Raw genomic sequence first — 22,637 nt, forward strand, 5'->3', positions numbered from 1 at the left:
AGTAAAATGTTCTACTTATTGTTCTGTTCTAAAATCATGTTTCATGTAGGTGTTGGGCCTGTGATAGGCATTTAAAAATACTTTCAGGATTCAAATGTAACAGGCGATTACTTTTTTCTTGAGGAGTATGCCCTACATACGAATAATGGAAAACAGAAACAGCTTTTGAAAAACATTTCCGTGAGTTTAGACAGTGACGTAAGTGAAAGGCTCAGCTCTCACAATCATCTTGTTCTCTCTTCTGCTTCATTACACACTATGGGAATTTGTATACACATTATATTTTCTCAGGTCCACTCCCCATATCCTCAGTTTATACCAAATGGACTTTTCCACTGGTGTATTCAAGGCGTGACTCATGCCTTTCCCATATGATAGCAATCAATTAGCTATGAAGCTTGTGAGGCTTTCCATTTTTCTGTTCTTTTTTTTTTTTTTCCATTCTAATTGTTCAGTTCAGTTCGGTTCAGTCACTCAGTCATGTCTGACTCTGCGACCCCATGAATCGCAGCACCTGTTAGTTAATATCTGCGGAGAAGGCAATGGCAACCCACTCCAGTACTCTTGCCTGGAAAATCCCATGGACGGAGGAGCCTGGTAGGCTGCAGTCCATGGGGTCGCTGGGAGTCGGACATGACTGTGTGACTTCACTTTCACTTTTCCTTTCATGCATTGGAGAAGGAAATGGCAACCCACTCCAGTGTTCTTGCCTGGAGAATCCCAGGGACGGAGGAGCCTGGTGGGCTGCCATCTATGGGGTCACACAGAGTTGGACACGACTGAAGCGACTTAGCAGCAGCAGCAGCAGCAGTTAATATCTGTGAGCTGACTGGTCTACTACCTACCAGTCCTGGAGCCTACTTAAAAACAAGCATATTTTGTTATTCCCTTTTCTGGCTTTTCAATTGGAATGGATTCCTTATCATGGCATATCTCAGATCTGATTTGTATCTTGGGTTGTTTGGTAACTTCTATGTAACATATCTCCACTCTTCTCTAATTCAGTGTAATTAAGCAAGCATTTCTTTTTTTTAATTTTAATTGGAGGCTAATTACTTTACAATATTGTGGTGGTTTTTGCCATACATTCACATGAATCAGCCATGGGTGTACATGTGTTCCCCATCCTGAACCCCCCTCCCACATCCCTCCCCATCCCATCCCTCAGGGTCATCCCAGTGCACCAGCCCTGAACACCCTGCCTCATGTATTGAACCTGGACTGGCGATCTATTTCACATATGATAATATACATGTTTCAATGCTGTTCTCTCAAATCATCCCACCCTCGCCTTCTTCCACAGAGTCCAACAGTCTGTTCTTTACATCTGTGTCTCTTTTGCTGTCTGGCATATAGGGTCATCATTACTGTCTTTCTAAATTCCATATATATGTGTTAATATACTGTATTGGTGTTTTTCTTTCTGACTTATTTCACTCTGTATAACAGGCTCCAGTTTCATCTACGTTATTAGAACTGATTCAAATGTGTTCTTTTTAATAGCTGAGTAATATTTCATTGTGTATATGTACCACAGCTTTCTTATCCATTCGTCTACCGATGGACATCTAGGTTGCTTCCATGCCCTGGCTATTGTAAACAGTGCTGCAGTGAACATTGGGGTACACGTGTCTCTTTCAATTCTGGTTTCCTCGGTGAGTATGCCCAGCAGTGGGATTGCTGGGTCGTATGGCAGTTCCATTTCCAGTTTTTTAAGGAATCGCCATACTGCTCTCCATAGTGGCTGTACTAGGTTGCATTCCCACCAACAGTGTAAGAGGGTTCCTTTTTCTCCACACCCTCTCCAGCATTTATTGTTTGTAGACTTTTTGATAGCAGCCATTCTGACCAGCATGAGATGGGACCTCATTCTTAATCATGTACTCTGTGCTGGGAATGCACAACTGAGTGAGATGTAGACAGTGCATCTGAGTGAGAGTTTTAGGAGCTCTCAGTCCGGGGAGAGGAGGATGGAACACACATACACACACCCCCCACACACAAGCAATACTATGTGATAAAAATTCCACCGTGATTCTCAAATGCTAATAGGAATGGTATAGCTCATTGCCTCCAAACAGCTCCCTTAGAGACTTTGAATGTCATGTACCCTAGATTCGTCACTGAATTGGGGGCACCACAGTAAGGAGACTTCCATCTCACTTCTGTGCCTGGCTTCTGAAAAGTTTGTGGGTTTTGTTTCTGGTTTTTTGGTGTGTTGTTGTTTTTTTTTTTTTTTTTTTTTTTTTGAGGTGAGCTGAGCTAAGTGCTGGTATCTAAAGTGCAGCTGATGGACAAGAAAGAATTTGTCCTCAGCTAAGGGAAAAATTATTCCAGGCGAGGGATGAACAAGGACAAGCTTGGAAGTTCAAATGTGTGTTTTTGATGAATCCTTAGAGGTCTGCTGTGGCTGGACTGTTGACTGGTCGGGGCAGGAAAGCAGAACTGGGGAGGACCTGGAGCCCCCTTTACCAGTAGAATTCCCCTGCTTGGCTCTCTGCACTTAGCTTCTGGCTTTGGCGATCCTGTTGATTCTTTGGAACGTTGGGGAAGCTGTTTTCTTTGGTCTTCAATTAACTCCTCTATAAAGAGAGAGGGCTGAGTGACCTGATTTGTTCAATCCCTTCCAACCTGAAGAGTATGAGTTCTTTGAAGAAACTGCCCTACTTCTCTGTGCTCTTCTGTAGCCTTTGTGTGAAGAATTCTATCAGACTGAACACCCTGAGGAAAGTGTTTTGAATAAGAATAGAATCCTTGCTTTCTTACTAGGTCTGGCCTCTTTTTTTTTTCCCCCCTTCTTTTTGGTTAACTTATACTTGGTTAACGCAGACTGCCTCTGGAACATACCTCAAGTCCCCTCTTACATATTTATAGATACACATCAGCATCCATGTCACTTTTGGACAACCCTGGCTTGCCCTTTGGCTCCTGGTGACAGGACCACAATGCCTTCTGAACAACTTGTAGTAGAAAGGTCTAAGCAAGTAACGATGTAAAACCTATAACACAAATGGGGAGCAAATTCATTATCAACGGAACTGCAGGTTTCTACTTCACATCTGAAAATAATCATATATTGCACTTGAATACAAAAGACAATTTAAAGTTAAAAAGCCCTTTCCTTGGATACAAAGTCAAGGATACAAGCTTATCCTTTCCAATTAATAAGTATTACAGCGTTTTAATTGGAAAGGGTAAGCTGGTGTCCTTGACTTGGTATCTGAGTCAGGAAGATCCCTTGGAGAAGGGAATGGCAACCCACTCCTGTATTCTTGCCTGAGAATTCCATGGACAGAGGAGCTTGGCGGGCTATAGTCCATGGGGTGGCAAATTCGGAGACAACTGACTAACACACACACAGACACACACAGCATTTTAACACACTTTGTATCCTTTCAAGTACTTTTGTTTGTAGCAGTAGTTGGAATTTAGCACAGTTTTTGTGTTAAGCACTTGATACTATTGTCAAGCACTGTAGTGTGCTGGCGATGGCACCCAACTCCAGTACTCCTGCCTGGAAAATCCCATGGACAGAGGAGCCTGGTAAGCTGCGGTCCATGGGGTCTCGAAGAGTTGGACACGACTGAGCGACTTCACTTTCACTTTTCACTTTCATGCATTGGAGAAGGAAATGGCAACCCACTCCAGTGTTCTTGCCTGGAGAATCCCAGGGACGGGGGAGCCTGGTGGGCTGCCGTCTATGGGGTCACACAGAGTCGGACACGACTGAAGTGACTTAGCAGCAGCATAGTGTGTTATAGGAATATTAGGATATAGTAGATGTGGACCTTGCCCTCAAGAACATCACAGCAGGTTTCACTATAACTTGAGCAGTATCTTACCATGACGCTAAATACCAACTTCAGCCTATTGTGATAATAAGAATATTGTATGGGCATTTTAAGAGGATAGTGGAGAACCAACCAGCCCAGTGCAGGGATTGTGTAAAAGCCTTCTTAGAAGAAATGATGATACCCAAATTTTGAAGGAGGAATAGGAGTTAGCTAAAAAAAAAAATTAGAGAGGTCATTTAATCCAAACAGAATAGCCTAGATGAATGGAGAGTAATGTGAAACAGTCTGGTGATTATGGGGAACTAATATTACTGGAACATAAAATATATACTCAGTGGCAGTACCTGGGCAGGTGCAATGGACTGAAGGAAGGTCACAGAGGATGACCTTGTATGCCATGAGAAGGAGCTTGGACTTACTTATAAGACATGGGAGTCACTGAAAGGTTTACACAGGTATGTGATAAAGTCAAATTTTAGTTTTTCAGGTCCAGTAGCAAGGTTTAAGGTAGGCTTGATGGAGAACAAAATAGGAAGCAAGGATTAGCTGTCTGTGAAACAATCCAAATGAGATTGATTTAGTAGGAAAATGGGAGAACAGGTTTGAGAAATGTCAAGGAGATAAAATCAGAAGAACCAGGTGATAGATTGGATTGACAGAAGAAGGAAGGTAGAGAGACTCTTAGTTTCCATCTCCAGGAAGGCTGCGTGGATTGTGATGCTGTTAATTAAGCCATGGAACATAGGAAAAGAGAGATTGGGATGGAAGTCTGTGCTGTAATAAATATATTTGGTCTTTATCCCCAGTTTCTGGCACAGAGTCCCAGAATTGGAATTTCCTGATAGGAAGGAGTGTCCCTTCTTATTCATAATGATGCCTTTTGATCACACCTGAGTTTATGCTACTGAGATGGTTTAGGGCAGTACACCTGTATAGCCTCAGGATGGGGCTGGCCACCAGCAAGGCCAGGTGATTAGAGGTTGGGCGCTTTTGGCTCCATCCCTGGCCTCCTGGGAGAGGAGGGCACCAAGAGATTAAGCAGTATAATAAGATTTGATGCACTTGATTGGTGAACGAACACATCAAGATACTAGGAGGGCAGTGCACCCAGAGAGGACATGGAAACTTCACACACCCCCATACCCTGCCCTATGCAACTTTCCATCTGGCTATCCTTGAGTCGTCTTGTGTAATAAAGTAGTAAATGTAAGTTAAGCATTCCCCTGGGTTCTATATGAGCCATTCTAGCAAAGTATCAAACCTAATGGGGGAGGAGAGAGGTGTCTTGGAAACCTCTGATTTATAGCCACTTGGCCTGGGACTTGCAGCTGGCATCTGAAGCAGAGGCAGTCAAGCCCTTAACCCATGAGACTGGATCCAACTGTGGGTCGTTAGTGCCAGAATTGAACTGGACTGTTGGATATCCAGTTGGTATCTGGAGAATCAGAGAGTTGGTTGTTGGTGTCAGAAAATACCCCAGAAGGTCAGAGCTGGGAAATGCAGCATAGAAGTGATAGTTAAAATCCAGTGGATGGAATTTCCCAGTGAATGGAATTTCCCAGTGGATGGAATGGATGGATTCCCAGTGGAGCAAAGAGGACCAAAGAGAGAACCTAGGAATCATGCTACGTTGAGATAAAGGTCAAAGAAGGGCTGCAAAAGTGATAGAGAATAAATGGTATAGCAGAAAATAAAGCAAAAGCAAACAAACAGAATGGTATAGAAGCAGGAGGGGGAAAAAAACAACAAGAGAAGGGAAATCTCAAGATGCAGTCAACAGTGAGAGGTGCCACCAATAGCAGCACTGAGCGAACTCCTTATATGCCATTAGCATTTAGCAGTGTAGAGATTGCTGGTGAACTTTGCCAGAGAAACATTGGGAATGGAGGCCAGACTGTAGGAGAGTAAGTTAATGGGAAATGTGGAAACAGACCCAACATGGGTAGACTGGCTTTGACAGCCTTGGCTAAGAACTGAAGGAAAGACAGGAAGGTAACCTTAGGAAGTGAGAACTAAATAAGATTTTGGCTTTTTTGATGGAGAGCTTTGTGAGCCTGTATATAAATTAGGAGAATAGAATAACTAATAGAACAGGCCCAGAGGTATCAGAAAGTGGGCTTGAACATCAAGAAGAGAGAAACTTTCTTCTGAAACTGGAGGAATATATGATGCTCTAGGTGCAAGTTTAGGTGATTGTAGTCAGGGGAAGACATGCCCTTGTCTGAATACTTCAGTTTTCAATTGACTCAGCACAGTGCTAAGGTAACCGTTTCATCCAAAGGTATGAACTGTGTTTGGTTAGGGACTTGAGAGCCTGGAGAATGTTTGGCACACAAGTTGTGGTTATAGGAGAGAACTGCCAAGGGCTCAGCTGACAACAAATGTACCAGTCCACCATAAGGGCTGATTTCTCCCCCTTTAACAGTGTGCAGAGCTGGTCTTGGGGTAGTTGTGCTGAATGCTGTGCAAAAGAATGGGCATAACTGGAAACTAAAAGTGATCAGTCATGTGTGTGTATATATATATGTGGTCTGAGCTGCTGCAAGAAATAAATCCAGAAGGGATTGATTCAACTGGAAGAACATAGAAATATCAAGGACTGTAGTCTGTGTGAGGCCAAAAAGTACATGAGGTGAGAACTGGAGAGATTACAGGGTGAGTAGAAAGTTAGAGATGTCCTAATTTCTGAATGGAGCAATCTGAATAATGATGAAAGCAAGACACTGGTGGTGGTTTATTCTATTCTATTCTGTGTGTGGCTGCTCAGCCGTGTCCGACTCTTTGTAACCTTTTAGACTGTAGCCCACCAGGCTCCTCTGTCCATGGGATTTTTCAGGCCAGAATACTTGAGTGGGTTGCTGTGTCCTCCTCCAGGGGATCTTCCTGACCCAGGGATCTAGCCCATGTCTCCTGCTTTGCAGGCAGATTCTTTACTACAGAGCCACTGGGAAATTGTGAAGTGAAAATAAAGGTCACTGGACTTAATGCCAAGTTGTTGGATGCTGTCCCTCTTGAACATTGGACTTTGAAGGATCAAGGTGTAAACATTCTTGACAAACAGAACATGACCAGTATGTTAGCGGATGAAAGCAATAAGGAACTAGGTCAGTGTAACTCACAGAAGGTTGGATCATCTGTATGCTGAGCACAGGTAAAAATTAATTTTAGTTTTTAAAATCAAGTAAGCTAACAAATTTAGAAACAAGAGTATTCAATAAGTTAATTATCTGAAATATTTAAAAAATTAACAGCAGAAACCAACACACCATTTAAGTCAACTATAGTGAAAGTGAAAGTTGCTCAGTTGTGTCTGACTCTTTGTGACCTCGAGGACTCTACAGTCCGTGGAATTCTCCAGGCAAGAATACTGGAGTGGGTATAGTCTTTCCCTTGTCCAGGGATCTTCCCAACCCAGGGATTGAACGCAGGTCTTCCGCATTGTAGGCAAATCACCGACTGAACCACCAGGGAAGCCCAGTAATGCTGGAGTGGGTAGCCTACCCCTTCTCCAGCGGATCTTCCTGACCCAGGAATTGAACCAGTCTCCTGCATTGCAAGTGGATTCTTTACCAGCTGAGCTGTCAGGGAAGCCCTTTAAGTCAACTATAAGCCAATAAAATGTTTTTCAAGAATCCATTGCTTTCTAACAATGCTAATTTGAAAAGTAAACTGGAGTAAGAAAAGACCCTGAAAGCTGAAAAGTCCCAGAAATAGATATTAGGACTTAAAGTAAAACTATATACCTACTAAAGTGAAAGTGAAAGTCACTCAGTCATGTCTGACTGTTTGCAACCCCAGAATTATACCTACTAAGTGAGACAACTTAAATGGAGAGGTTTACCTCCTTTTGAAAGGAAACCTTCACATTATAAAGATAGCTTCATTCCTTAAATTTATAAGTTCAGTACAACCAAACAGAATCTCAGTGACTCTCTTAAGAAACATTAAGGGTGGTCCAATAGCTAGACAATACAGGGAGAAGGATTCCATATCTGATCAGGGAGCTAGATCCCACACGCAGCAACGAAGAATTTCCATGCTATAACTGAAAGATCCCCTGTGCCGCAACTAAGACCCAGTGCAGCCAAATAAATGTGGTTTTTTTAAAATTACAGAATGATTCTAAAATTCTTCTGAAAGGATAAGCCTGTAAGAATATCCAGCCTAAATCTGCATGACAGAAGAAAGGCTCATAACTTGTCTCCCTGATGTATTGTCAAGCTATTGGATTTAAATTTACCATATTAACCCATTAACTCCTAATCTCATATTCAGCTGCCTTCTTTACCTCAGTATTTACATCAGTCATCATTTTGAAATAAGCTCCTTCAAAACCCTATTTAAGATGTAAAGAACTTTTAAACAATATCTTAGTGAAAGTCACTTAGTTAGGTCTGACTCTGCAACCCCATGGACTCTTAACTGTCCATGAAATTCTCCAGGCCAGAATACTGGAATGAGTAGCCTTTCCGTTGTCCAGGGGATCTTCCCAACCCAGGGATTGAACCCAGGTCTCCCTCATCGCAGGTGGATTCTTTACCAGCTGAGCCACAAGGGAAGCCCAAACAACATTTATGATTATAATAAGTTCCTATTCATTTTCTGCCATGAGAGTGGTGTCACCTGCCTATCTGAGGTTATTGATATTTCTCCTGGCAATCTTGATTCCAGCTTGTGCTTCTTCCAGCTGGCATTTCACATGATGTACTCTGCATATAAGTTAAATAAGCAGGGAGACAATATACAGGTTTGACATACTCCTTTCCCAGTTTGGAACCAGTCCATTGTTGCATGTCTGGTTCTAACTGTTGCTTCTTGACCTGCATACAGATTTCTCAGGAGGCAGGTCAGGTGGCCTGCTATTCCCATCTCTTTAAGAATTTTCCACAGTTTGTTGCAATCCACACGGTCAAAGGCTTTAGCATAGTCAATGAAGCTGAAGTAGACGTTTTTCTGGAATTCTCTTGCTTGTTCTATCATCCAACACATGTTGGCAACTTGATCTCTGGTTCCTCTGCCTTTTCGAAATCCATCTTGAACATCTGGACGTTCTCGGTTCACATCCTGTTGAAGCCTGCTTGGAGAATTTTGAGCACTAGTTTGCCAGCAAATGGTGGCTCACACGGTAAAGTGCCTGTCTACAATGCGGGAAACCTGGGTTTGATCCCTGGGTCGGGAAGATCCCCTGGAGAAGGAAATGGCAACCCACTCCAGTACTATTGCCTGGAAAACCCCATGGACAGAGGAGCCTGGTAGGCTACAGTCCATGGGGTCACAGAGTCGGACACGACTGAGCGACTTCACTTCACTTTGCTAACATGTGAGATGAGTGCAATTGTGCAGTAATTTGAACATTCGTTGGCATTGCCTTTCTTTGGGATTGGAATGAAAACTGACCTCTTCCAGTCCCGTGGCCACTGCTGAGTTTTCCAAATTTGCTGGCATATTGAGTGCAGCATCTTTTTAGGATTTGAAATAGCTCCACTGGAATTCTATCACCCTAGCTTTGTTCATAGTGATGCTTCCAAAGGCCCGCTTGACTTCACACTCTAAAATGTCTGGCTCTAGGTGAGTGATCACACCATCATGGTTATCTGGGTAATGAAGATCTTTTTTGTATAGTTCTTCTGTGTATTCTTGCCTCCTTTTCTTAATCTCTTCTGCTACTGTTAGATCTGTTTCTGTCCTTTATTATGCCTATCTTTTCATGAAATGTTCCCTTTATATCTCTGACTTCCTTGAAGAGATCTCTAGTCTTTCCCATTCTGTTGTATTACTCTATTTCTTTGCATTGTTTAATTAGGAAGGCTTTCTTATCTCTCGTTGCTATTCTTTGGAACTCTGCATTCAGATGCGTTTATCTTTCCTTTTCTCCTTTGCTTTTCACATCTCATCTTTTCTCAGCTATTTGTAAAACCTCCTCAGACAACCATTTGCCTTTTTGCATTTTTGTGGGAGGATGGTTTCGATCACCACTTCCTGTACAGTTTTACAAACCTCTACTCATAGATCTTAAGGCACTCTGTCTGTAAGATCTAATCCTTTCAGTCTATTTGTCACTACCACTGTATAATCCTAAGGGATTTGATTTAGGTCATACCTGAATGATCTAGTGGTTTTCCCTTCTTTCTTCAGTTTAATTCTGAATTTTGCAATGAGGAGTTTATGATCTGAGCCACAGTCAGCTCCTGGTCTTGTTTTTGTTGACTGTATGGAGCTTCTCCATCTTATTTTTGCTTTTTTTTTTTTTTAAAAAAAAACATAAATCAAAGCAAAAGAAAAGAAAAGAAAAACAACCAGTAATTGTGTCTACCAAAGAATTTTAGATAGTGCATTTAACTAACATAGAAACTTCATTTCTAAAGTATCATTACACATTCATCAGTAAGGGAGATTATTTTTCCAGAAGTACTTGTTTTGTGCTGATAAATTAACACTTCTCTTCCAGTCCTCATCATACAATTGCTGGTTTAAAAAAAAAAAAGTCAATTGTTTTCCACTCAGCTCAGTAATCTTGGCTTGGTTGACACTCAGCTCAGTAGTTTCAAGATTTTAATGATTATAAGACTTCAAGGGGTCTGAAGGTGGGCTAAGAATGTGCAATTTTACAAGACCCTCCCCTCACCACAGATGGGTCTGAGATAGAAGATCCTTAGGTCCCACTTTGAGAACCACTAAATTGTGGAATTCACAGACTGATCTTACCAGAAGCTGTATGGCTCAAGAACACCTAAAGTATACACCCTGGAGGAGAGAAGCATTTTTTAGCCTAATTTGTCTTCTCAGTCTTGGTTTTGGTACGTGTTGTTTCAGTCTGTATATTTGTGTCCTGAGCCCAGGGTTCCATTAGTTAGTTAAAAGAAAATAGGATCCAGGCAAAACCCTGAGGACACAGAGTCCTCCCACATCTTCTTTCACATCTCTCTTCTCTTGTGTTTCCAAAGACACCTTCTACCCAGTCACCCACTGCTGTCCCTGCAGAGACGTTGACACAGCAATGACTTTGACCTTGCTGTGGTGGAGAGACGCCCTCAGTTACTTCACATATCAGTAGGTTCATCAGTACCCTTTTTCTAGATTCCACACACACACATATATATATATATACACATATGTATGTGGAATTCTGTATATAGATTAATATATAGATTAGATTCCATATATATATTAATATATGATATTTGTTTTTCTCTTTCTGACTGACTTCACTCTGTATAACAAGCTCTAGGTTCATCCACCTCAGTTCAGCTCAAATTTGTTCCTTTTTATGGCTGAGTTTTTTGCATTGTATATATGTACCACAACTTCTTTATCTGTTCACCTATCGGTAGACATCTAGGTTGCTTCCATGTCCTGGCTATTGCAAATAATGCTGCAATGAACATTGGGGTGCATGTGTCTTTTTCAGTTATGGTTTTCTCAGGGTATGTGCCAAGTAGGGAGATTGCTGTGTCATAGAGTAGTTTTAGTCCTAGTTTTTTATGGAACCTACATACTGTTCTCCACAGGGGCTGTATCAGTCTGCATTCCCACCAACAGTGCAAAAGGGTTCCTTTTTCTCCACACCCTCTCCAACATTTATTGTTTGCAGCTTTTTTGATGATGGCCATTCTGACCTGTGCGAGGTAGAATCTAATGCTTTGAGAGTGCTGCTCTTTGCACCTAGAACTCCAGATTGTGTTTCAAACCTACATCCTGCTTGCTTTTTATATGGTGCAGAATTGACACTGTTCTGTGCTCAGGAGGTGTGACTTAACCCTGTAAATGCTCAAAGGCAGAGGACCAGATGTGAGGGAAAGGCCAGTCAGTCTCGGTGCCAGGATAGCCCGAGGCTTTGCTCACACCTACTGTTGATGGGCCAGAGGGAATGGCAGCTGCACTATCACATCACCACCTGTGTCTTCTCTGCTCAGGTTTCTCTCTAGGCTGTCCTTTGGATGTGAGCGGGGGGAGGTTGGAGAGGAGCAGCTGCTGCATGAGGCTCAGGCAGACTACAGGTGTCACTCCGTGGTCCCACCTAGAGTTACGGTAGCTCACTCAGTTGGATGCTCTTTGCCCATAATTACAGCTTGCTTCATGTTAACCCATGTAATTTTGAATCTTCCTTCACCTCCAAGAAAACCTAATCTGGCCCACATATTGAGATTAGGGAATTTCATGTCTGTTTCTTACTCTCCCCAGAGTAGCCAGGGCAGCTAGGCTCCCAAGAGAAAAGGTACCCCTAGCAAGTAAAGATACCAAGGTGGGTACCTTCTACTGCCAAGCTGGTGACAGCCACATGGACTCATACAGGAAATGTGAACTCTCCCAGATCTCATATTGGGTGTTCAAATATCCATTTCTGTTTAGAGATGATTCAGTTCCTACAGTCCTAAATACTGGAGAGCAGGAAAAATAATTTTCTCTCCACCCTTCTGAGTTCTTAGCTTATATATATAGGTTCTGAGACACCTATAATACAAGACAGGTTAACAAGAGAAAAGCAAAGAGAAGTTTATTAACAGGTAGAATTCATGTATACCTGGGAGATTCCCCAGGGGAAAAGGAGCAACTCCAGGTGGTTGTAGAATTTGGAATTAAATACCATCTTAATAAAGAAAGAGGAGAGAGTAAATGATTTTTAGGAAAGATGAAGGGCCCATAGAATAAAGGGGAGGTATTATAGTTGTAACAGAATTTGTCTGGGTGTGGTATACGCTCCTAGTCTCCTCTCTGATAAAGTCAGTCCTCCCTGGTTGATGAGACTTGGGGAGGGGATTTATGACAGTTGAGTTCCTCTGGGAGAATATGTCAGACATGAAACATTCAGAGAAAGCCCCTCCTGGCATTTGCTGTTCTTCAGGTACCTAAAAGTAGCTCAGAATCATTATATAATACTAAATTGACATCTCTTAGGGTAGCATGCTCTGCTACTCTTCAATAATTCAAAATGCTAGAGAATTCCCTGGCGGTCCAGTGGTTAAGACTCTGTGCTTCCACTGTAGGGGGCACAGGTTCAATCCCTAGTCAGGGAGGGAACTAAGATCCTACATGCTGAACAGCGTGGCAAAAAAAGAAAAAAGAAAAGAAAGAAAGAAATTGTCTTCCACCCTGAAATAATAATGTGCTTATTCTAAAAAATAATAATTTGTAATGCCAAAACCTTCCCTGAAGAACAGCTAGATTTCACGTGTTTTTTGTTAATTACAATTAGTTAACTAAATTAATCCTTTTTTGAGTGTTACTGGTATTGTGTTGATCTTTTTTGAAAAAGTGCTTATCTTTTACAGCTATGTATTAATTACAGATGTGAAGATAATGTGGTTATTTGTTGCACAAAAATATGAAGTGGGAGGAATGGACAGAGATACAGGTGAAACAAGACACTCATCTGAGCTATGAGTAGATAATCATTCTTCTGCCTACTGTATTTCATAAAATTTTCATAGTAGGTGGTTGGAAATTTTTGCAATCATTTATGAAAGTAAGTGAAAGGGTAGCTTTAATTATTCAGCTATGATGTAAATTGGGCTTTCCTGGTAGCTCAGCTGGTAAAGAATCTGCTTGCAATGGAGGAGACCCTGATTCGATTCCTGGGTTAGGAAGACCCCCTGAGAAGGGATAGGCTACCCACTTAAGTATTCTTGGGCTTCACTGGTGGCTCAGTTGGTGAAGAATTTACCTGCAATGCGAGAGACCTGGGTTCGATCCCTGGGTTAGGAAGATCCCCTGGAGCAGGGCATGGCAACCCACTCCAGTTTTTTTGCCTGGAGAATCCCCATGGATAGAGGAGCCTGGTGGGCTACAGTCCATGGGGTCTCAAAGAGTCGAACTTGCCTGAGTGACTAAGCACAGCACAACACATGATGTAAATTTTTAACCCCAAGAAGTAGAGAGTCCAGATTTTTCTGATGAAATCTATGCCTGATCTTCAAAAATTGCCACTATTCCTCTTGTCAGTGCCACCTAGTTTCATTTAAACTCCTTTATTTCCACCTCCCCCCCCCCCCGCTTTTTTTTAGTGAAAACAATGTGTTTTCTAAAATAAAGTTTGATGTGACAGAGAGCAGCTTTGTACAGTGCTGCTTATAACACATGCCATGGAAGGGAGGATCTGGTGTGGAGATGAGAAAGTCAGACTCTTATTAAGACACTGAAATATGATAAATACCCCTTATGAAGATGCCACTCCCAGAAACCACGCGGTTACTCTTAGAAAGTCACAGCATTGATTCCTCTCCTTGAGCCTTATCCAGTTCAGAGGTATAAAATGAAGAAAAGCAATCCTGTTCTCTTTCTGTTTCTTAGAATCTGCAATAACCAAGCATTGCCCTTTAAACTCTTAAAGTAAAGCCACTTAAGGTGTAACAGCCCCTCCCAGCTGTATGACAGCTCATTTACCCTTTCTAAGGCTGACTCCATTACCTTTCACCCAGTTTGGGAGGAAGGAATGGTGAAGCTTCCTCAATGGAAATATTTCTTCTCTGCCCCCAACATTTGCAGGTTCAGTTTGTCAGATCTTTGTCTGGCAGGCTTGGAAAGGCAGGCCATGGCCTCACTGAAACTGCTCTTGATTAATTTTAGTCTAAGTTTGCCAAATATAATCTAGCCTCCAGCAGAAAAGTTCCCTGATCTTTCCCATGCCAGTTTTCCTGAGTCCAGGAATTCACAGTGGAGTATATCGCTTCTTATTGCTGTTTATAAGGTCTGTATAGTTAAAAAGGGTTCTGGGCTAGAAATAAGATACCTGGCTTCAGTTGTGATATAAGGAACATGAAGTGAATAGAGTCCCCCCCTCACAGAGATAATACCCAGGCCCTGCCCTCTAGGGGTTACGGTCTAAGAGTAAAGGTGAACAAATAATAGCCCGTTTATAGTTATTAAACTGTATTAAAGCATACAGCTTCCATGGCAGTCATACCTTTTAGGGTACTGGGGAGAATCATTAAGTAAAAGAGGGTTGGTCCTCAGGGCACAGAGAGGACTGGGGAAGGCTTCCTGTAGGAGGAGACCCCAGCCAGAGCTAAATCCTGGAAGATGACCAGTGCTTGCCAGAACCACGAAAGAAGGCTTGGGTAGCCCTGGCATAGGGCTGGACAGAACATGGCAAAAGGGTGAATGCCAGTGAGCAGGCTCCAGATTGCAGAATGCCTCCTGTACTCAACTTCAGTTTTATCCTGTAGGCAGTGGAGAACAAAAAGGCTTTTAAATGAGGTGAGGTTGGGGAGATGGTGTGAATATTATAGTGTATTTGGGCTTTTCAAATATCACAGGACAATGTGATCTTCCGCACAGATGGAAGGAGAAAGTGTTGGATATCATTCAGATGAGGTGGGGAAGTTTAGGGGTCTGGACAGGAGACGCTGAGGACCCTAGCTAACCCAGTCGAACTGGGAAAGAGCAGGAGGGGTCATAACTGGAACATTTTAAGGATGTAAAATCCCCAGGTTTTGGTGTATGACTAGCTTTGGTAGGAGACGGATAGTCAGAGTATTAGAACTGTGGAGGGTCCAGTCACTCAGATTGTGCTTTGGTTACTCAAGGCTTTCGTCTTAGTTTCCTTATTGGTGAAATATGGATAACACCTGTCTTACATACCTGCCTCATAAGGTTGGCATGAGGACTAGTATGGCATGGTGGTGTGGGCGTGAATGCTCTTTAAGAACAATGCAAGTGTAAAATCATCTGGAAAATCCACTAGGAGGGTGTGGCCAGGAAGAGAGGAGGGGCCAAGAATAGATGTTTTCCAAAGCAATATATGTTTTAGCACAGGTAGAGAAAATGCATATATGTAGTGGGAGAGATAAAGGATAGGAAATAAGGATATCAGATGTAAGATTTATTAGACTTTTACTGTTTATTTCCTTGAAAGAGGTACTCATTATTATGTGTAAATTACATTAATTATAATTATAAGCATTTCTCTTCAACAGAGTTGCTAGTTCTACAATTATTCCATATTTTGATATATATATCAATTATATATTATATAATACATGATATTATACAGCATATAACAGGTATTCTTTTTATATTTTATGATAATAATATTCTGATATATGCTACTTATATCATATATATTATATAATTATGGAATTCCATATTGAAATAACTAAAAATGTACTCTTTTATTTTCACCATAGGGTAGCATGAACTATTCTTCCCCTAAGTATATCTAGTTTGGAAGTGTTTTGGTTAAACTAAAGCCTTTTACAGAAAACTGTTTTCTGTAATATATAATATAGAGTTTTCCCATTTTTTAAAACGCAATAGTCTTTCTCTTCTTTAGAAATTGAGTCCCATTACTTTTTCATTAGGAAGAAATCCTGAGTTTCAGTAATACTATCTAGTGTTCAAGCAGAGAGAATTTTCATCTGTGGTAACGACATCCATAAAGTCCCATGTCCATTTTCTTCACTGGGGATGATGTGGCATTTCCCAGTGACCTCTGGGAAATTCCTGTGTGCTCCATCCCGAGCTGTCCTCATACACATGTAGTTCTGCACCTTGAGATCAGAATACAGGACAGTGAGACAGTGGTTCTGCCAGTTTTAAGTGGGGGGATCAAAGGAGAAATAAGTTTCTAGATGGCTCTCTGGTACTATTTTGGACTCTTGTGGCAACTTTTAACTCTGCTGCAATGCCTACATACCTTGGTCTTTCAGCTCTCTCACGTTTGATCTTTTCTCCTCCTCCCCTACGTGAAACAGAAAGAGAGAGAGTTCCAGGAAATGAAGGGTATAAGAGGAAAGAACACACTTAAGTCATCACAGATGGGCGCCAGGGTAGTAGGAGACAGCTCATATCTCCAGTGCTTCCAGTCCAAACACCTCCTGCAATAGCTAAGGGCCGGAGGAGCACAGCTGGTCTCCACAGGGACCAGGATTCCTGAAAACAAAGCAAATGTTTCTCTCTTCCCAAGTGGGCTTCTAAATGGCCTTGTAGTTTTACAGTTTTCTTTAACCTTAAAAGTTACTGTGCTATTCATTGGTAAAACATTCCCTTCTGGCTAAATACATGCATTTCTGGCATGGTACATTTTGTCTCTCTGTTGCTCTCCAGATAAAAGTTATTACTGTAGGTATGGTAACAAGAGAAAGGAAGTCTAACTCAAAAGGAATTTCCGTGAACATAAAACACTGTTCTACCAATGCAGTTTACTAAGACTCCATCCCTTTGGGGTGTCTCTCCCTCCTCTTCCTTTTCCCATTTACCACCTGGTCCTCATTCCTTCTCTTTCCTGGAAGAGTGCCTCTAAAATGGAACTCCCTAACATGATCCTCTTCCAGCACCCATGTATCAGAAAATACACATCAATCTTCTTAGGAGTAGCATTTTCATAAAGCTGAGCCTCATTTCAGGAGACCATGGCAGGGCTCTGTTAATCTCTTGCAAACTCAGAACTCCTCTGCTCAGCTGCACCCTCATCCCTCCAGGCTTAAGGACAGCACCTCAGACACTCAGTTCTTTGTAGTCCTACTCACCTCCCAGATTCTAACACTATGGATACCTTCTCATGGGCATTCCTGGTGTACAAAGCACTTGTTCTTTTTTTTTTTTCCTCCTTCTTTGCATACTGTAAAGTTTTTATGACTTTGCCTGCAATCCTCATCCTCTCAGTTCTTGATCCTCTGTTCCTTTAAAATGGGGTTCCAAACTGATCTGCTGTGAGAAAGATTACACTTACTTCTGAAAAACCCAAAATAGAGATCTTTTTTTTTATATTCCGGATTTTAATGGGGTTCTTTTGACAGTGGGTTTAGTTTTCTTCTGTGTGTGCTTAATCTACAGTTCTCAAGGCAAGAATACTGAAGTGGTTTGCCATTCAGAAAACTAAGATCATGGCATCCAGTCCCATCATTTCATGGCAAATCGATGGCAAAACAGTGGCTGCCTTTATTTTTCTGGGCTCCAAAATCACTGCAGATGGTGATTGCAGCCATGAAATTAAAAGACGCTTACTCATTGGAAGGAAAGTTATGACTAACCTAGACAGCATATTAAAAAGCAGAGACATTGCTTTGCCAACAAAGGTCCGTCTAGTCAAGGCTGTGTTTTTTCCAGTGGTCATGTATGGACGTGAGAGTTGGACTATATAAAAAGCTGAGCACCAAAAAATTGATGCTTTTGAACTGTGGTGTTGGAGAAGACTCTTGAGAGTCCCTTGGACTGCGAGGAGCTCCAACCAGTCCATCCTAAAGCAGATCAGTCCTGGGTGTTCATTGGAAGGACTGATGTTGAAGCTGAAACTCCAATACTTTGGCCACCTGATGCAAAGAGCTAACTCATTTGAAAAGACCTTGATGCTGGGAAAGATTGAAGGCAGGAGGAGAAGGGGATGACAGAGGATGAGATGGTTGGATGGCATCACCGACTCGATGGACATGGGTTTGGGTGGACTCCGGGAGTTGGTGATGGACAGGGAGGCCTGGCGTGCTACAGTTCATGGAGTCACAAAGAGTCAGACACGACTGAACGACTGAACTGACTGAATCTACAGTACCTGAGTAATTTCCAATCTTATTTGATATTTATGATTTTTTGAATATTTGCCATAATAGCTGAAAATTTGTTAATCCTGGGTTGTTGTTTAGTTGCTGAGTCGTGTGTGACTCTTTGTGACCCCACTGACTGTAGGCCGCCAGGCTCCTCTGTCCATGGGATTCTCCAGGCAAGAATACTGGAGTGGGCTGCGATTTCCTGAATTTCATGCCCTACCTGAAATTTTCATTCTTATCTTTCTGTTTTGGTAAGTTTCTCATTACACTTTTAAAAATCTAGGTTGTTCCCAAACACTTCCTTCTGGCCAAAGCCTTAATTAAATAGATTTCCTTTAACATATCTTAGGTATATTAAAAGTGTCAGTTGGTGGAAGAACACTTTCAAAACAAAAGTAGAGATAGAAATACAAAAAAATATTTAAAGTCCTTGCCCCTGGGAAGATTATTAGTTTGAAGGAGATATATATATTTTAGAAACTTTGTTAGCATGAGCAATGTACTATACAAAATCCTGTTTACATGCTGAGGGTATAAATAACAGAACAGAGCTATCAGCAGCATCAATCTACCTTTCCTGGAAGTTGGAAAAGTCAGTTGCTGTCTCCTTGATGCATTTTCTTGTCCCTTTCTTTTGTTGTTTTCCAGTTGTGCTTAGCCTCAGAATACCACTGTCAAGAATTTATTTAGTTCAGTTATGATTTTGCTTACAATTGTTTCTTCCAACAATGAAGACAGTCAGTTTTCATATATTTCAAATTATTACTCACCTAACTAAGGATCAGTTTGAAAGATAAGTTTGCACACAATGCTGAATCAATGAAAGGAAAAGATGACTTTCTTTCTCCCCTCTTCCACCTTCAGCCTGGTCCTCTTCCAACAGGATTTAAAGTCACACTTGGAAATGAGTTTTGTACATAGTTCTTGAGATTAAATTTAAGCTCAAGTCCCTTTTCCAATGCTGATTATTGTTCTGAACTCTATACATACTCAAAATTGTCCAGTCAATGAATATTAATTACAAAATTTTTTTATGTCCAGACATTAGAGGTAAAGAGATAGGGGCTACTATCAAGAGGGACATGTCCTGGGCATGGAGCAATGAATAGTTGTGGGTTGTTAGGAAGGAGCAGAAAGGACAGTCTAGGCTAGACGAGCCAAGAGCCATACCCAGGAAAGGGATGAAACACATAAGCAAGGCTATGGGCTTCCCTGGTGACTTAATCAGTAGAGAATCCACCTGCAATGCAGGAGACCCTGGTTCTATCTGTGGGTTGGGAAGATCCCCTGGAGAAATGAATGGCGACCCACTTCAGTATTCTTGCCTGGAGAATCCCGTGGACAGAGGAACCTGGCAGGCTATAGTCCACAGGGTTACAAGAGTCAGACACAACTTAGTGACTAAACCACCACAGTGAGAGGACCAACATGGCTGGAATGGAGGAATCATTTTAGAAAGTAGAGAGAGGCTGCAAAACTCTGGAGAGTCTTGACTCACATCCAGATGCCTCATTCTGATGCTCAATAGGAAGCTGTTGTTAGTTCTGGAACAGGGGCATGACATAATGGAGGCAGTGTCTCAGGGGGATGAATGGGGCATTGATGTCCCAGAAGACTTGGAGAGGGAGACCCCGGAGATCACCGCTGTGTGTCTCCAAGGTTGAGGGGACAGGTCTGCAGCTGCAGCTCTTCTCTACTGTTAACTTCATCTTAAAGCAGTGACAGAAGCCCTTGTGAGTGGCTTTTTAAAAAATAAAAACATAAGCCAGTTTGAGTTGGGCTTCTGTTCCTTCAGAATCAAAATCTTAATATTTGAACACATTTTGAAGTTATGTGAGTTGCCTTAGGCTTTGAAAGAAAAGGAAAACAGAATTCAGTTCAGTTCAATCACTCAGTCATGTCCGACTCTTTGCGACCCCATGGACTGCAGCACGCCAGGCTTCCTTGTCCATTACCAGTTCCCACAGCTTGCTCAAACTCATGTCCATCAAATAAGTGATGCTGTCCAACCATCTCATCCTCTGTCATCCCCTTCTCCTCTCACCTTCAATCTTTCCCAGCAAAAGGGTCTTTTCAAATGAGTCAGTTCTTCACATCAGGTGGCCAAAGTATTGGAGTTTCAGCTTCAATATCAGTCCTTCCAATGAACATTCAGTACTGATTTCCTTTAGGATTGACTGGTTGGATCTTCTTGCAGTCGAAGGGATTCTCAAGTGTCTTCTCCAACTCCACAATTCAAAAGCATCAATTCTTCAGCGCTCAGCTTTCACATCCATACATGACTACTGGAAAAACCATAGCTTTGACTAGACGGACCTTTGTTGGAAAAGTAATGTCTTTGCTTTTCAATATGCTGCCTAGGTTGGTCATAGCTTCTCTTCCAGGGAGCAAGCATCTTTTAATTTCATAGCTGCAGTCACCATCTGCAGTGATTTTGAAGCCCAAAAAAATACTCTGTCACTGTTTCCCCATCTATTTGCCATTAAGTGATGGGACCAGATGCCATGATCTTTGTTTTCTGAATGTTGAGTTTTAAGCCAGCTTTTTCACTCTCCTCTTTCACTTTCATCAAGAGGCTCTTTAGTTCCTCTTCACTTTCTGCCATAAGAGTGGTGTGATCTGCATATCTGAGGTTATTGATATTTCTCCCAGCAATCTTGATTCCAGCTTGTGCTTCCTCCAGCCCAGCATTTCTCATGATGTACTCTGCATATAAGGTAAACAAGCAGGGTGACAATACACAGCCTTGAAGTAGTCCTTTTCCTGTTTGAAACTAGTCTGTTGTTCCATTGTCCAGTTCTAACTGTTGCTTCCCGACCCGCATACAGATTTCTCAGGAGGCAGGTCAGGTGGTCTGATATTCTCATCTCTTTCAGAACTTTCCAGTTTGTTGTGATCCACACAGTCAAAGGCTTTGGCATAGTCAATAAAGCAGAAGTAGATGTTTTTTGGAACTCTCTTATTTTTTCAATGATCCAAAGGATCAATTTGATCTCTGGTTCCTCTGCCTTTTCTAAATCTTGTGCCTCTTGAACAGCACAAACAAAACTTTGTGTGCACCAGGACCCAGGAGAAAGGCACTGTGACCCCACAAGAGACTGACCCAGACTTCCTCATGAGTGTTCAAGAGTCGCCAGTGGAGGCGTGGGTCAGTGGTGGCCCCCCTGAGCAGGATTGGGGGCAGTGAGTGCAGCAGTGCCTGCACCGGCCATTATCTTCATTGCCTCCACCATAGTTTAGCCTCAGGTCAAACAACAGGGAGGGAACACAGCCCCGCCCATCAGAAAATTGGATTAGATTTACTGAATGTGGCCCCACCCATCAGTACAAGACCCAGTTTCTCCCTCAGTCCCCCTCAATCAGGAAGCTTCCAGACGCCTCTTATCCTTATCCATCAGAGGGCAGACAGAATGAAAACCACAATCACAAAAAGAAAGAAAGTGAAAGTGAAGTCTCTCTGTCATATCTGTGACCCCATGGACTGTAGCCTACCAGGCTCCTCCATGCATGGAATTTTCCAGGCAAGAGTACTGGAGTGGGTTTCCATTTCCTTCTCTAGGGGATCTTCCCAACCCAGGGATCAAACCTGGGTCTCCCCCGTTGCTAGCAGACACTTTACCATCTGAGCCACCTGGGAAGCTGCTGAGGTCCAGCCTCAGCAGAGTCCAGGGATATCCTCAGAATGGACGATGTCGGCAAATGATGAAAGATAGAGAAAGAGATAAGGAAAGAATGACACGGGGTGACCAAGCTTCAGTGAGCGAGGCCCGTTACTTTATTTTCAGAGAGGGCTTTTATACCCTTAGTTGTACATACAGCAAGGTGAAAAATGAGAGTCAACTCAATGTTCCATCAGTATTAACTTTTATCGATACCAGGTTCTTTCCTGCAAGAGTCTTATTTTTTGTACATTATCTTCTGGCCCAGAGGCCTGTTGATATTTTATGACCTCTTTTTGATAAACGTTGGTCAGCCAGAACAATAATTTCCCCTTGAAGTGTTTCTTCTTAAATTCCTAGCCTGCCTCACCCTTAAAGTACAGTTACATTTTTATGGAGCAAAGATTCACTGGGTTACAGCAAAGAAAGAACTTATTAACTTAAAGTCTAATGTTGCTAATGCTAAGGCTACTGCTTGTTTTTTCTACATCCTGAATATATGCACTCCCAGGAACACAATGGATAAGGGATGTGAGAACTTGGCAGCAAGTATTGGCTTAACAATGTTGCAAGAGTCTGGATAAACCTGCCAAGTAAGCTAGAATGCTAACAGGGGGGTTGAATTGAAACACTCTTATCTTGTCCTGGAGAGTTATTAACTAAAGCCATAAGTTAACCCTTTCCAGAGAAAGGTGGTCGGGGACAGC

General features: G+C 42.1%; 1 protein-coding gene across 3 annotated transcripts in view; it reads left to right on the forward strand.

Annotated features, from left to right (window-relative positions):
- Positions 1–22,637, forward strand: part of GRAMD2B (GRAM domain containing 2B) — a 76,653-nt gene that overhangs the window by 12,071 nt on the left and 41,945 nt on the right. The window lies entirely within an intron of this gene.

Source organism: Oryx dammah, unplaced genomic scaffold (genome assembly GCF_014754425.2).
Source record: "Oryx dammah isolate SB20612 unplaced genomic scaffold, SCBI_Odam_1.1 HiC_scaffold_5, whole genome shotgun sequence".
Lineage (NCBI taxonomy): Eukaryota > Metazoa > Chordata > Mammalia > Artiodactyla > Bovidae > Oryx > Oryx dammah.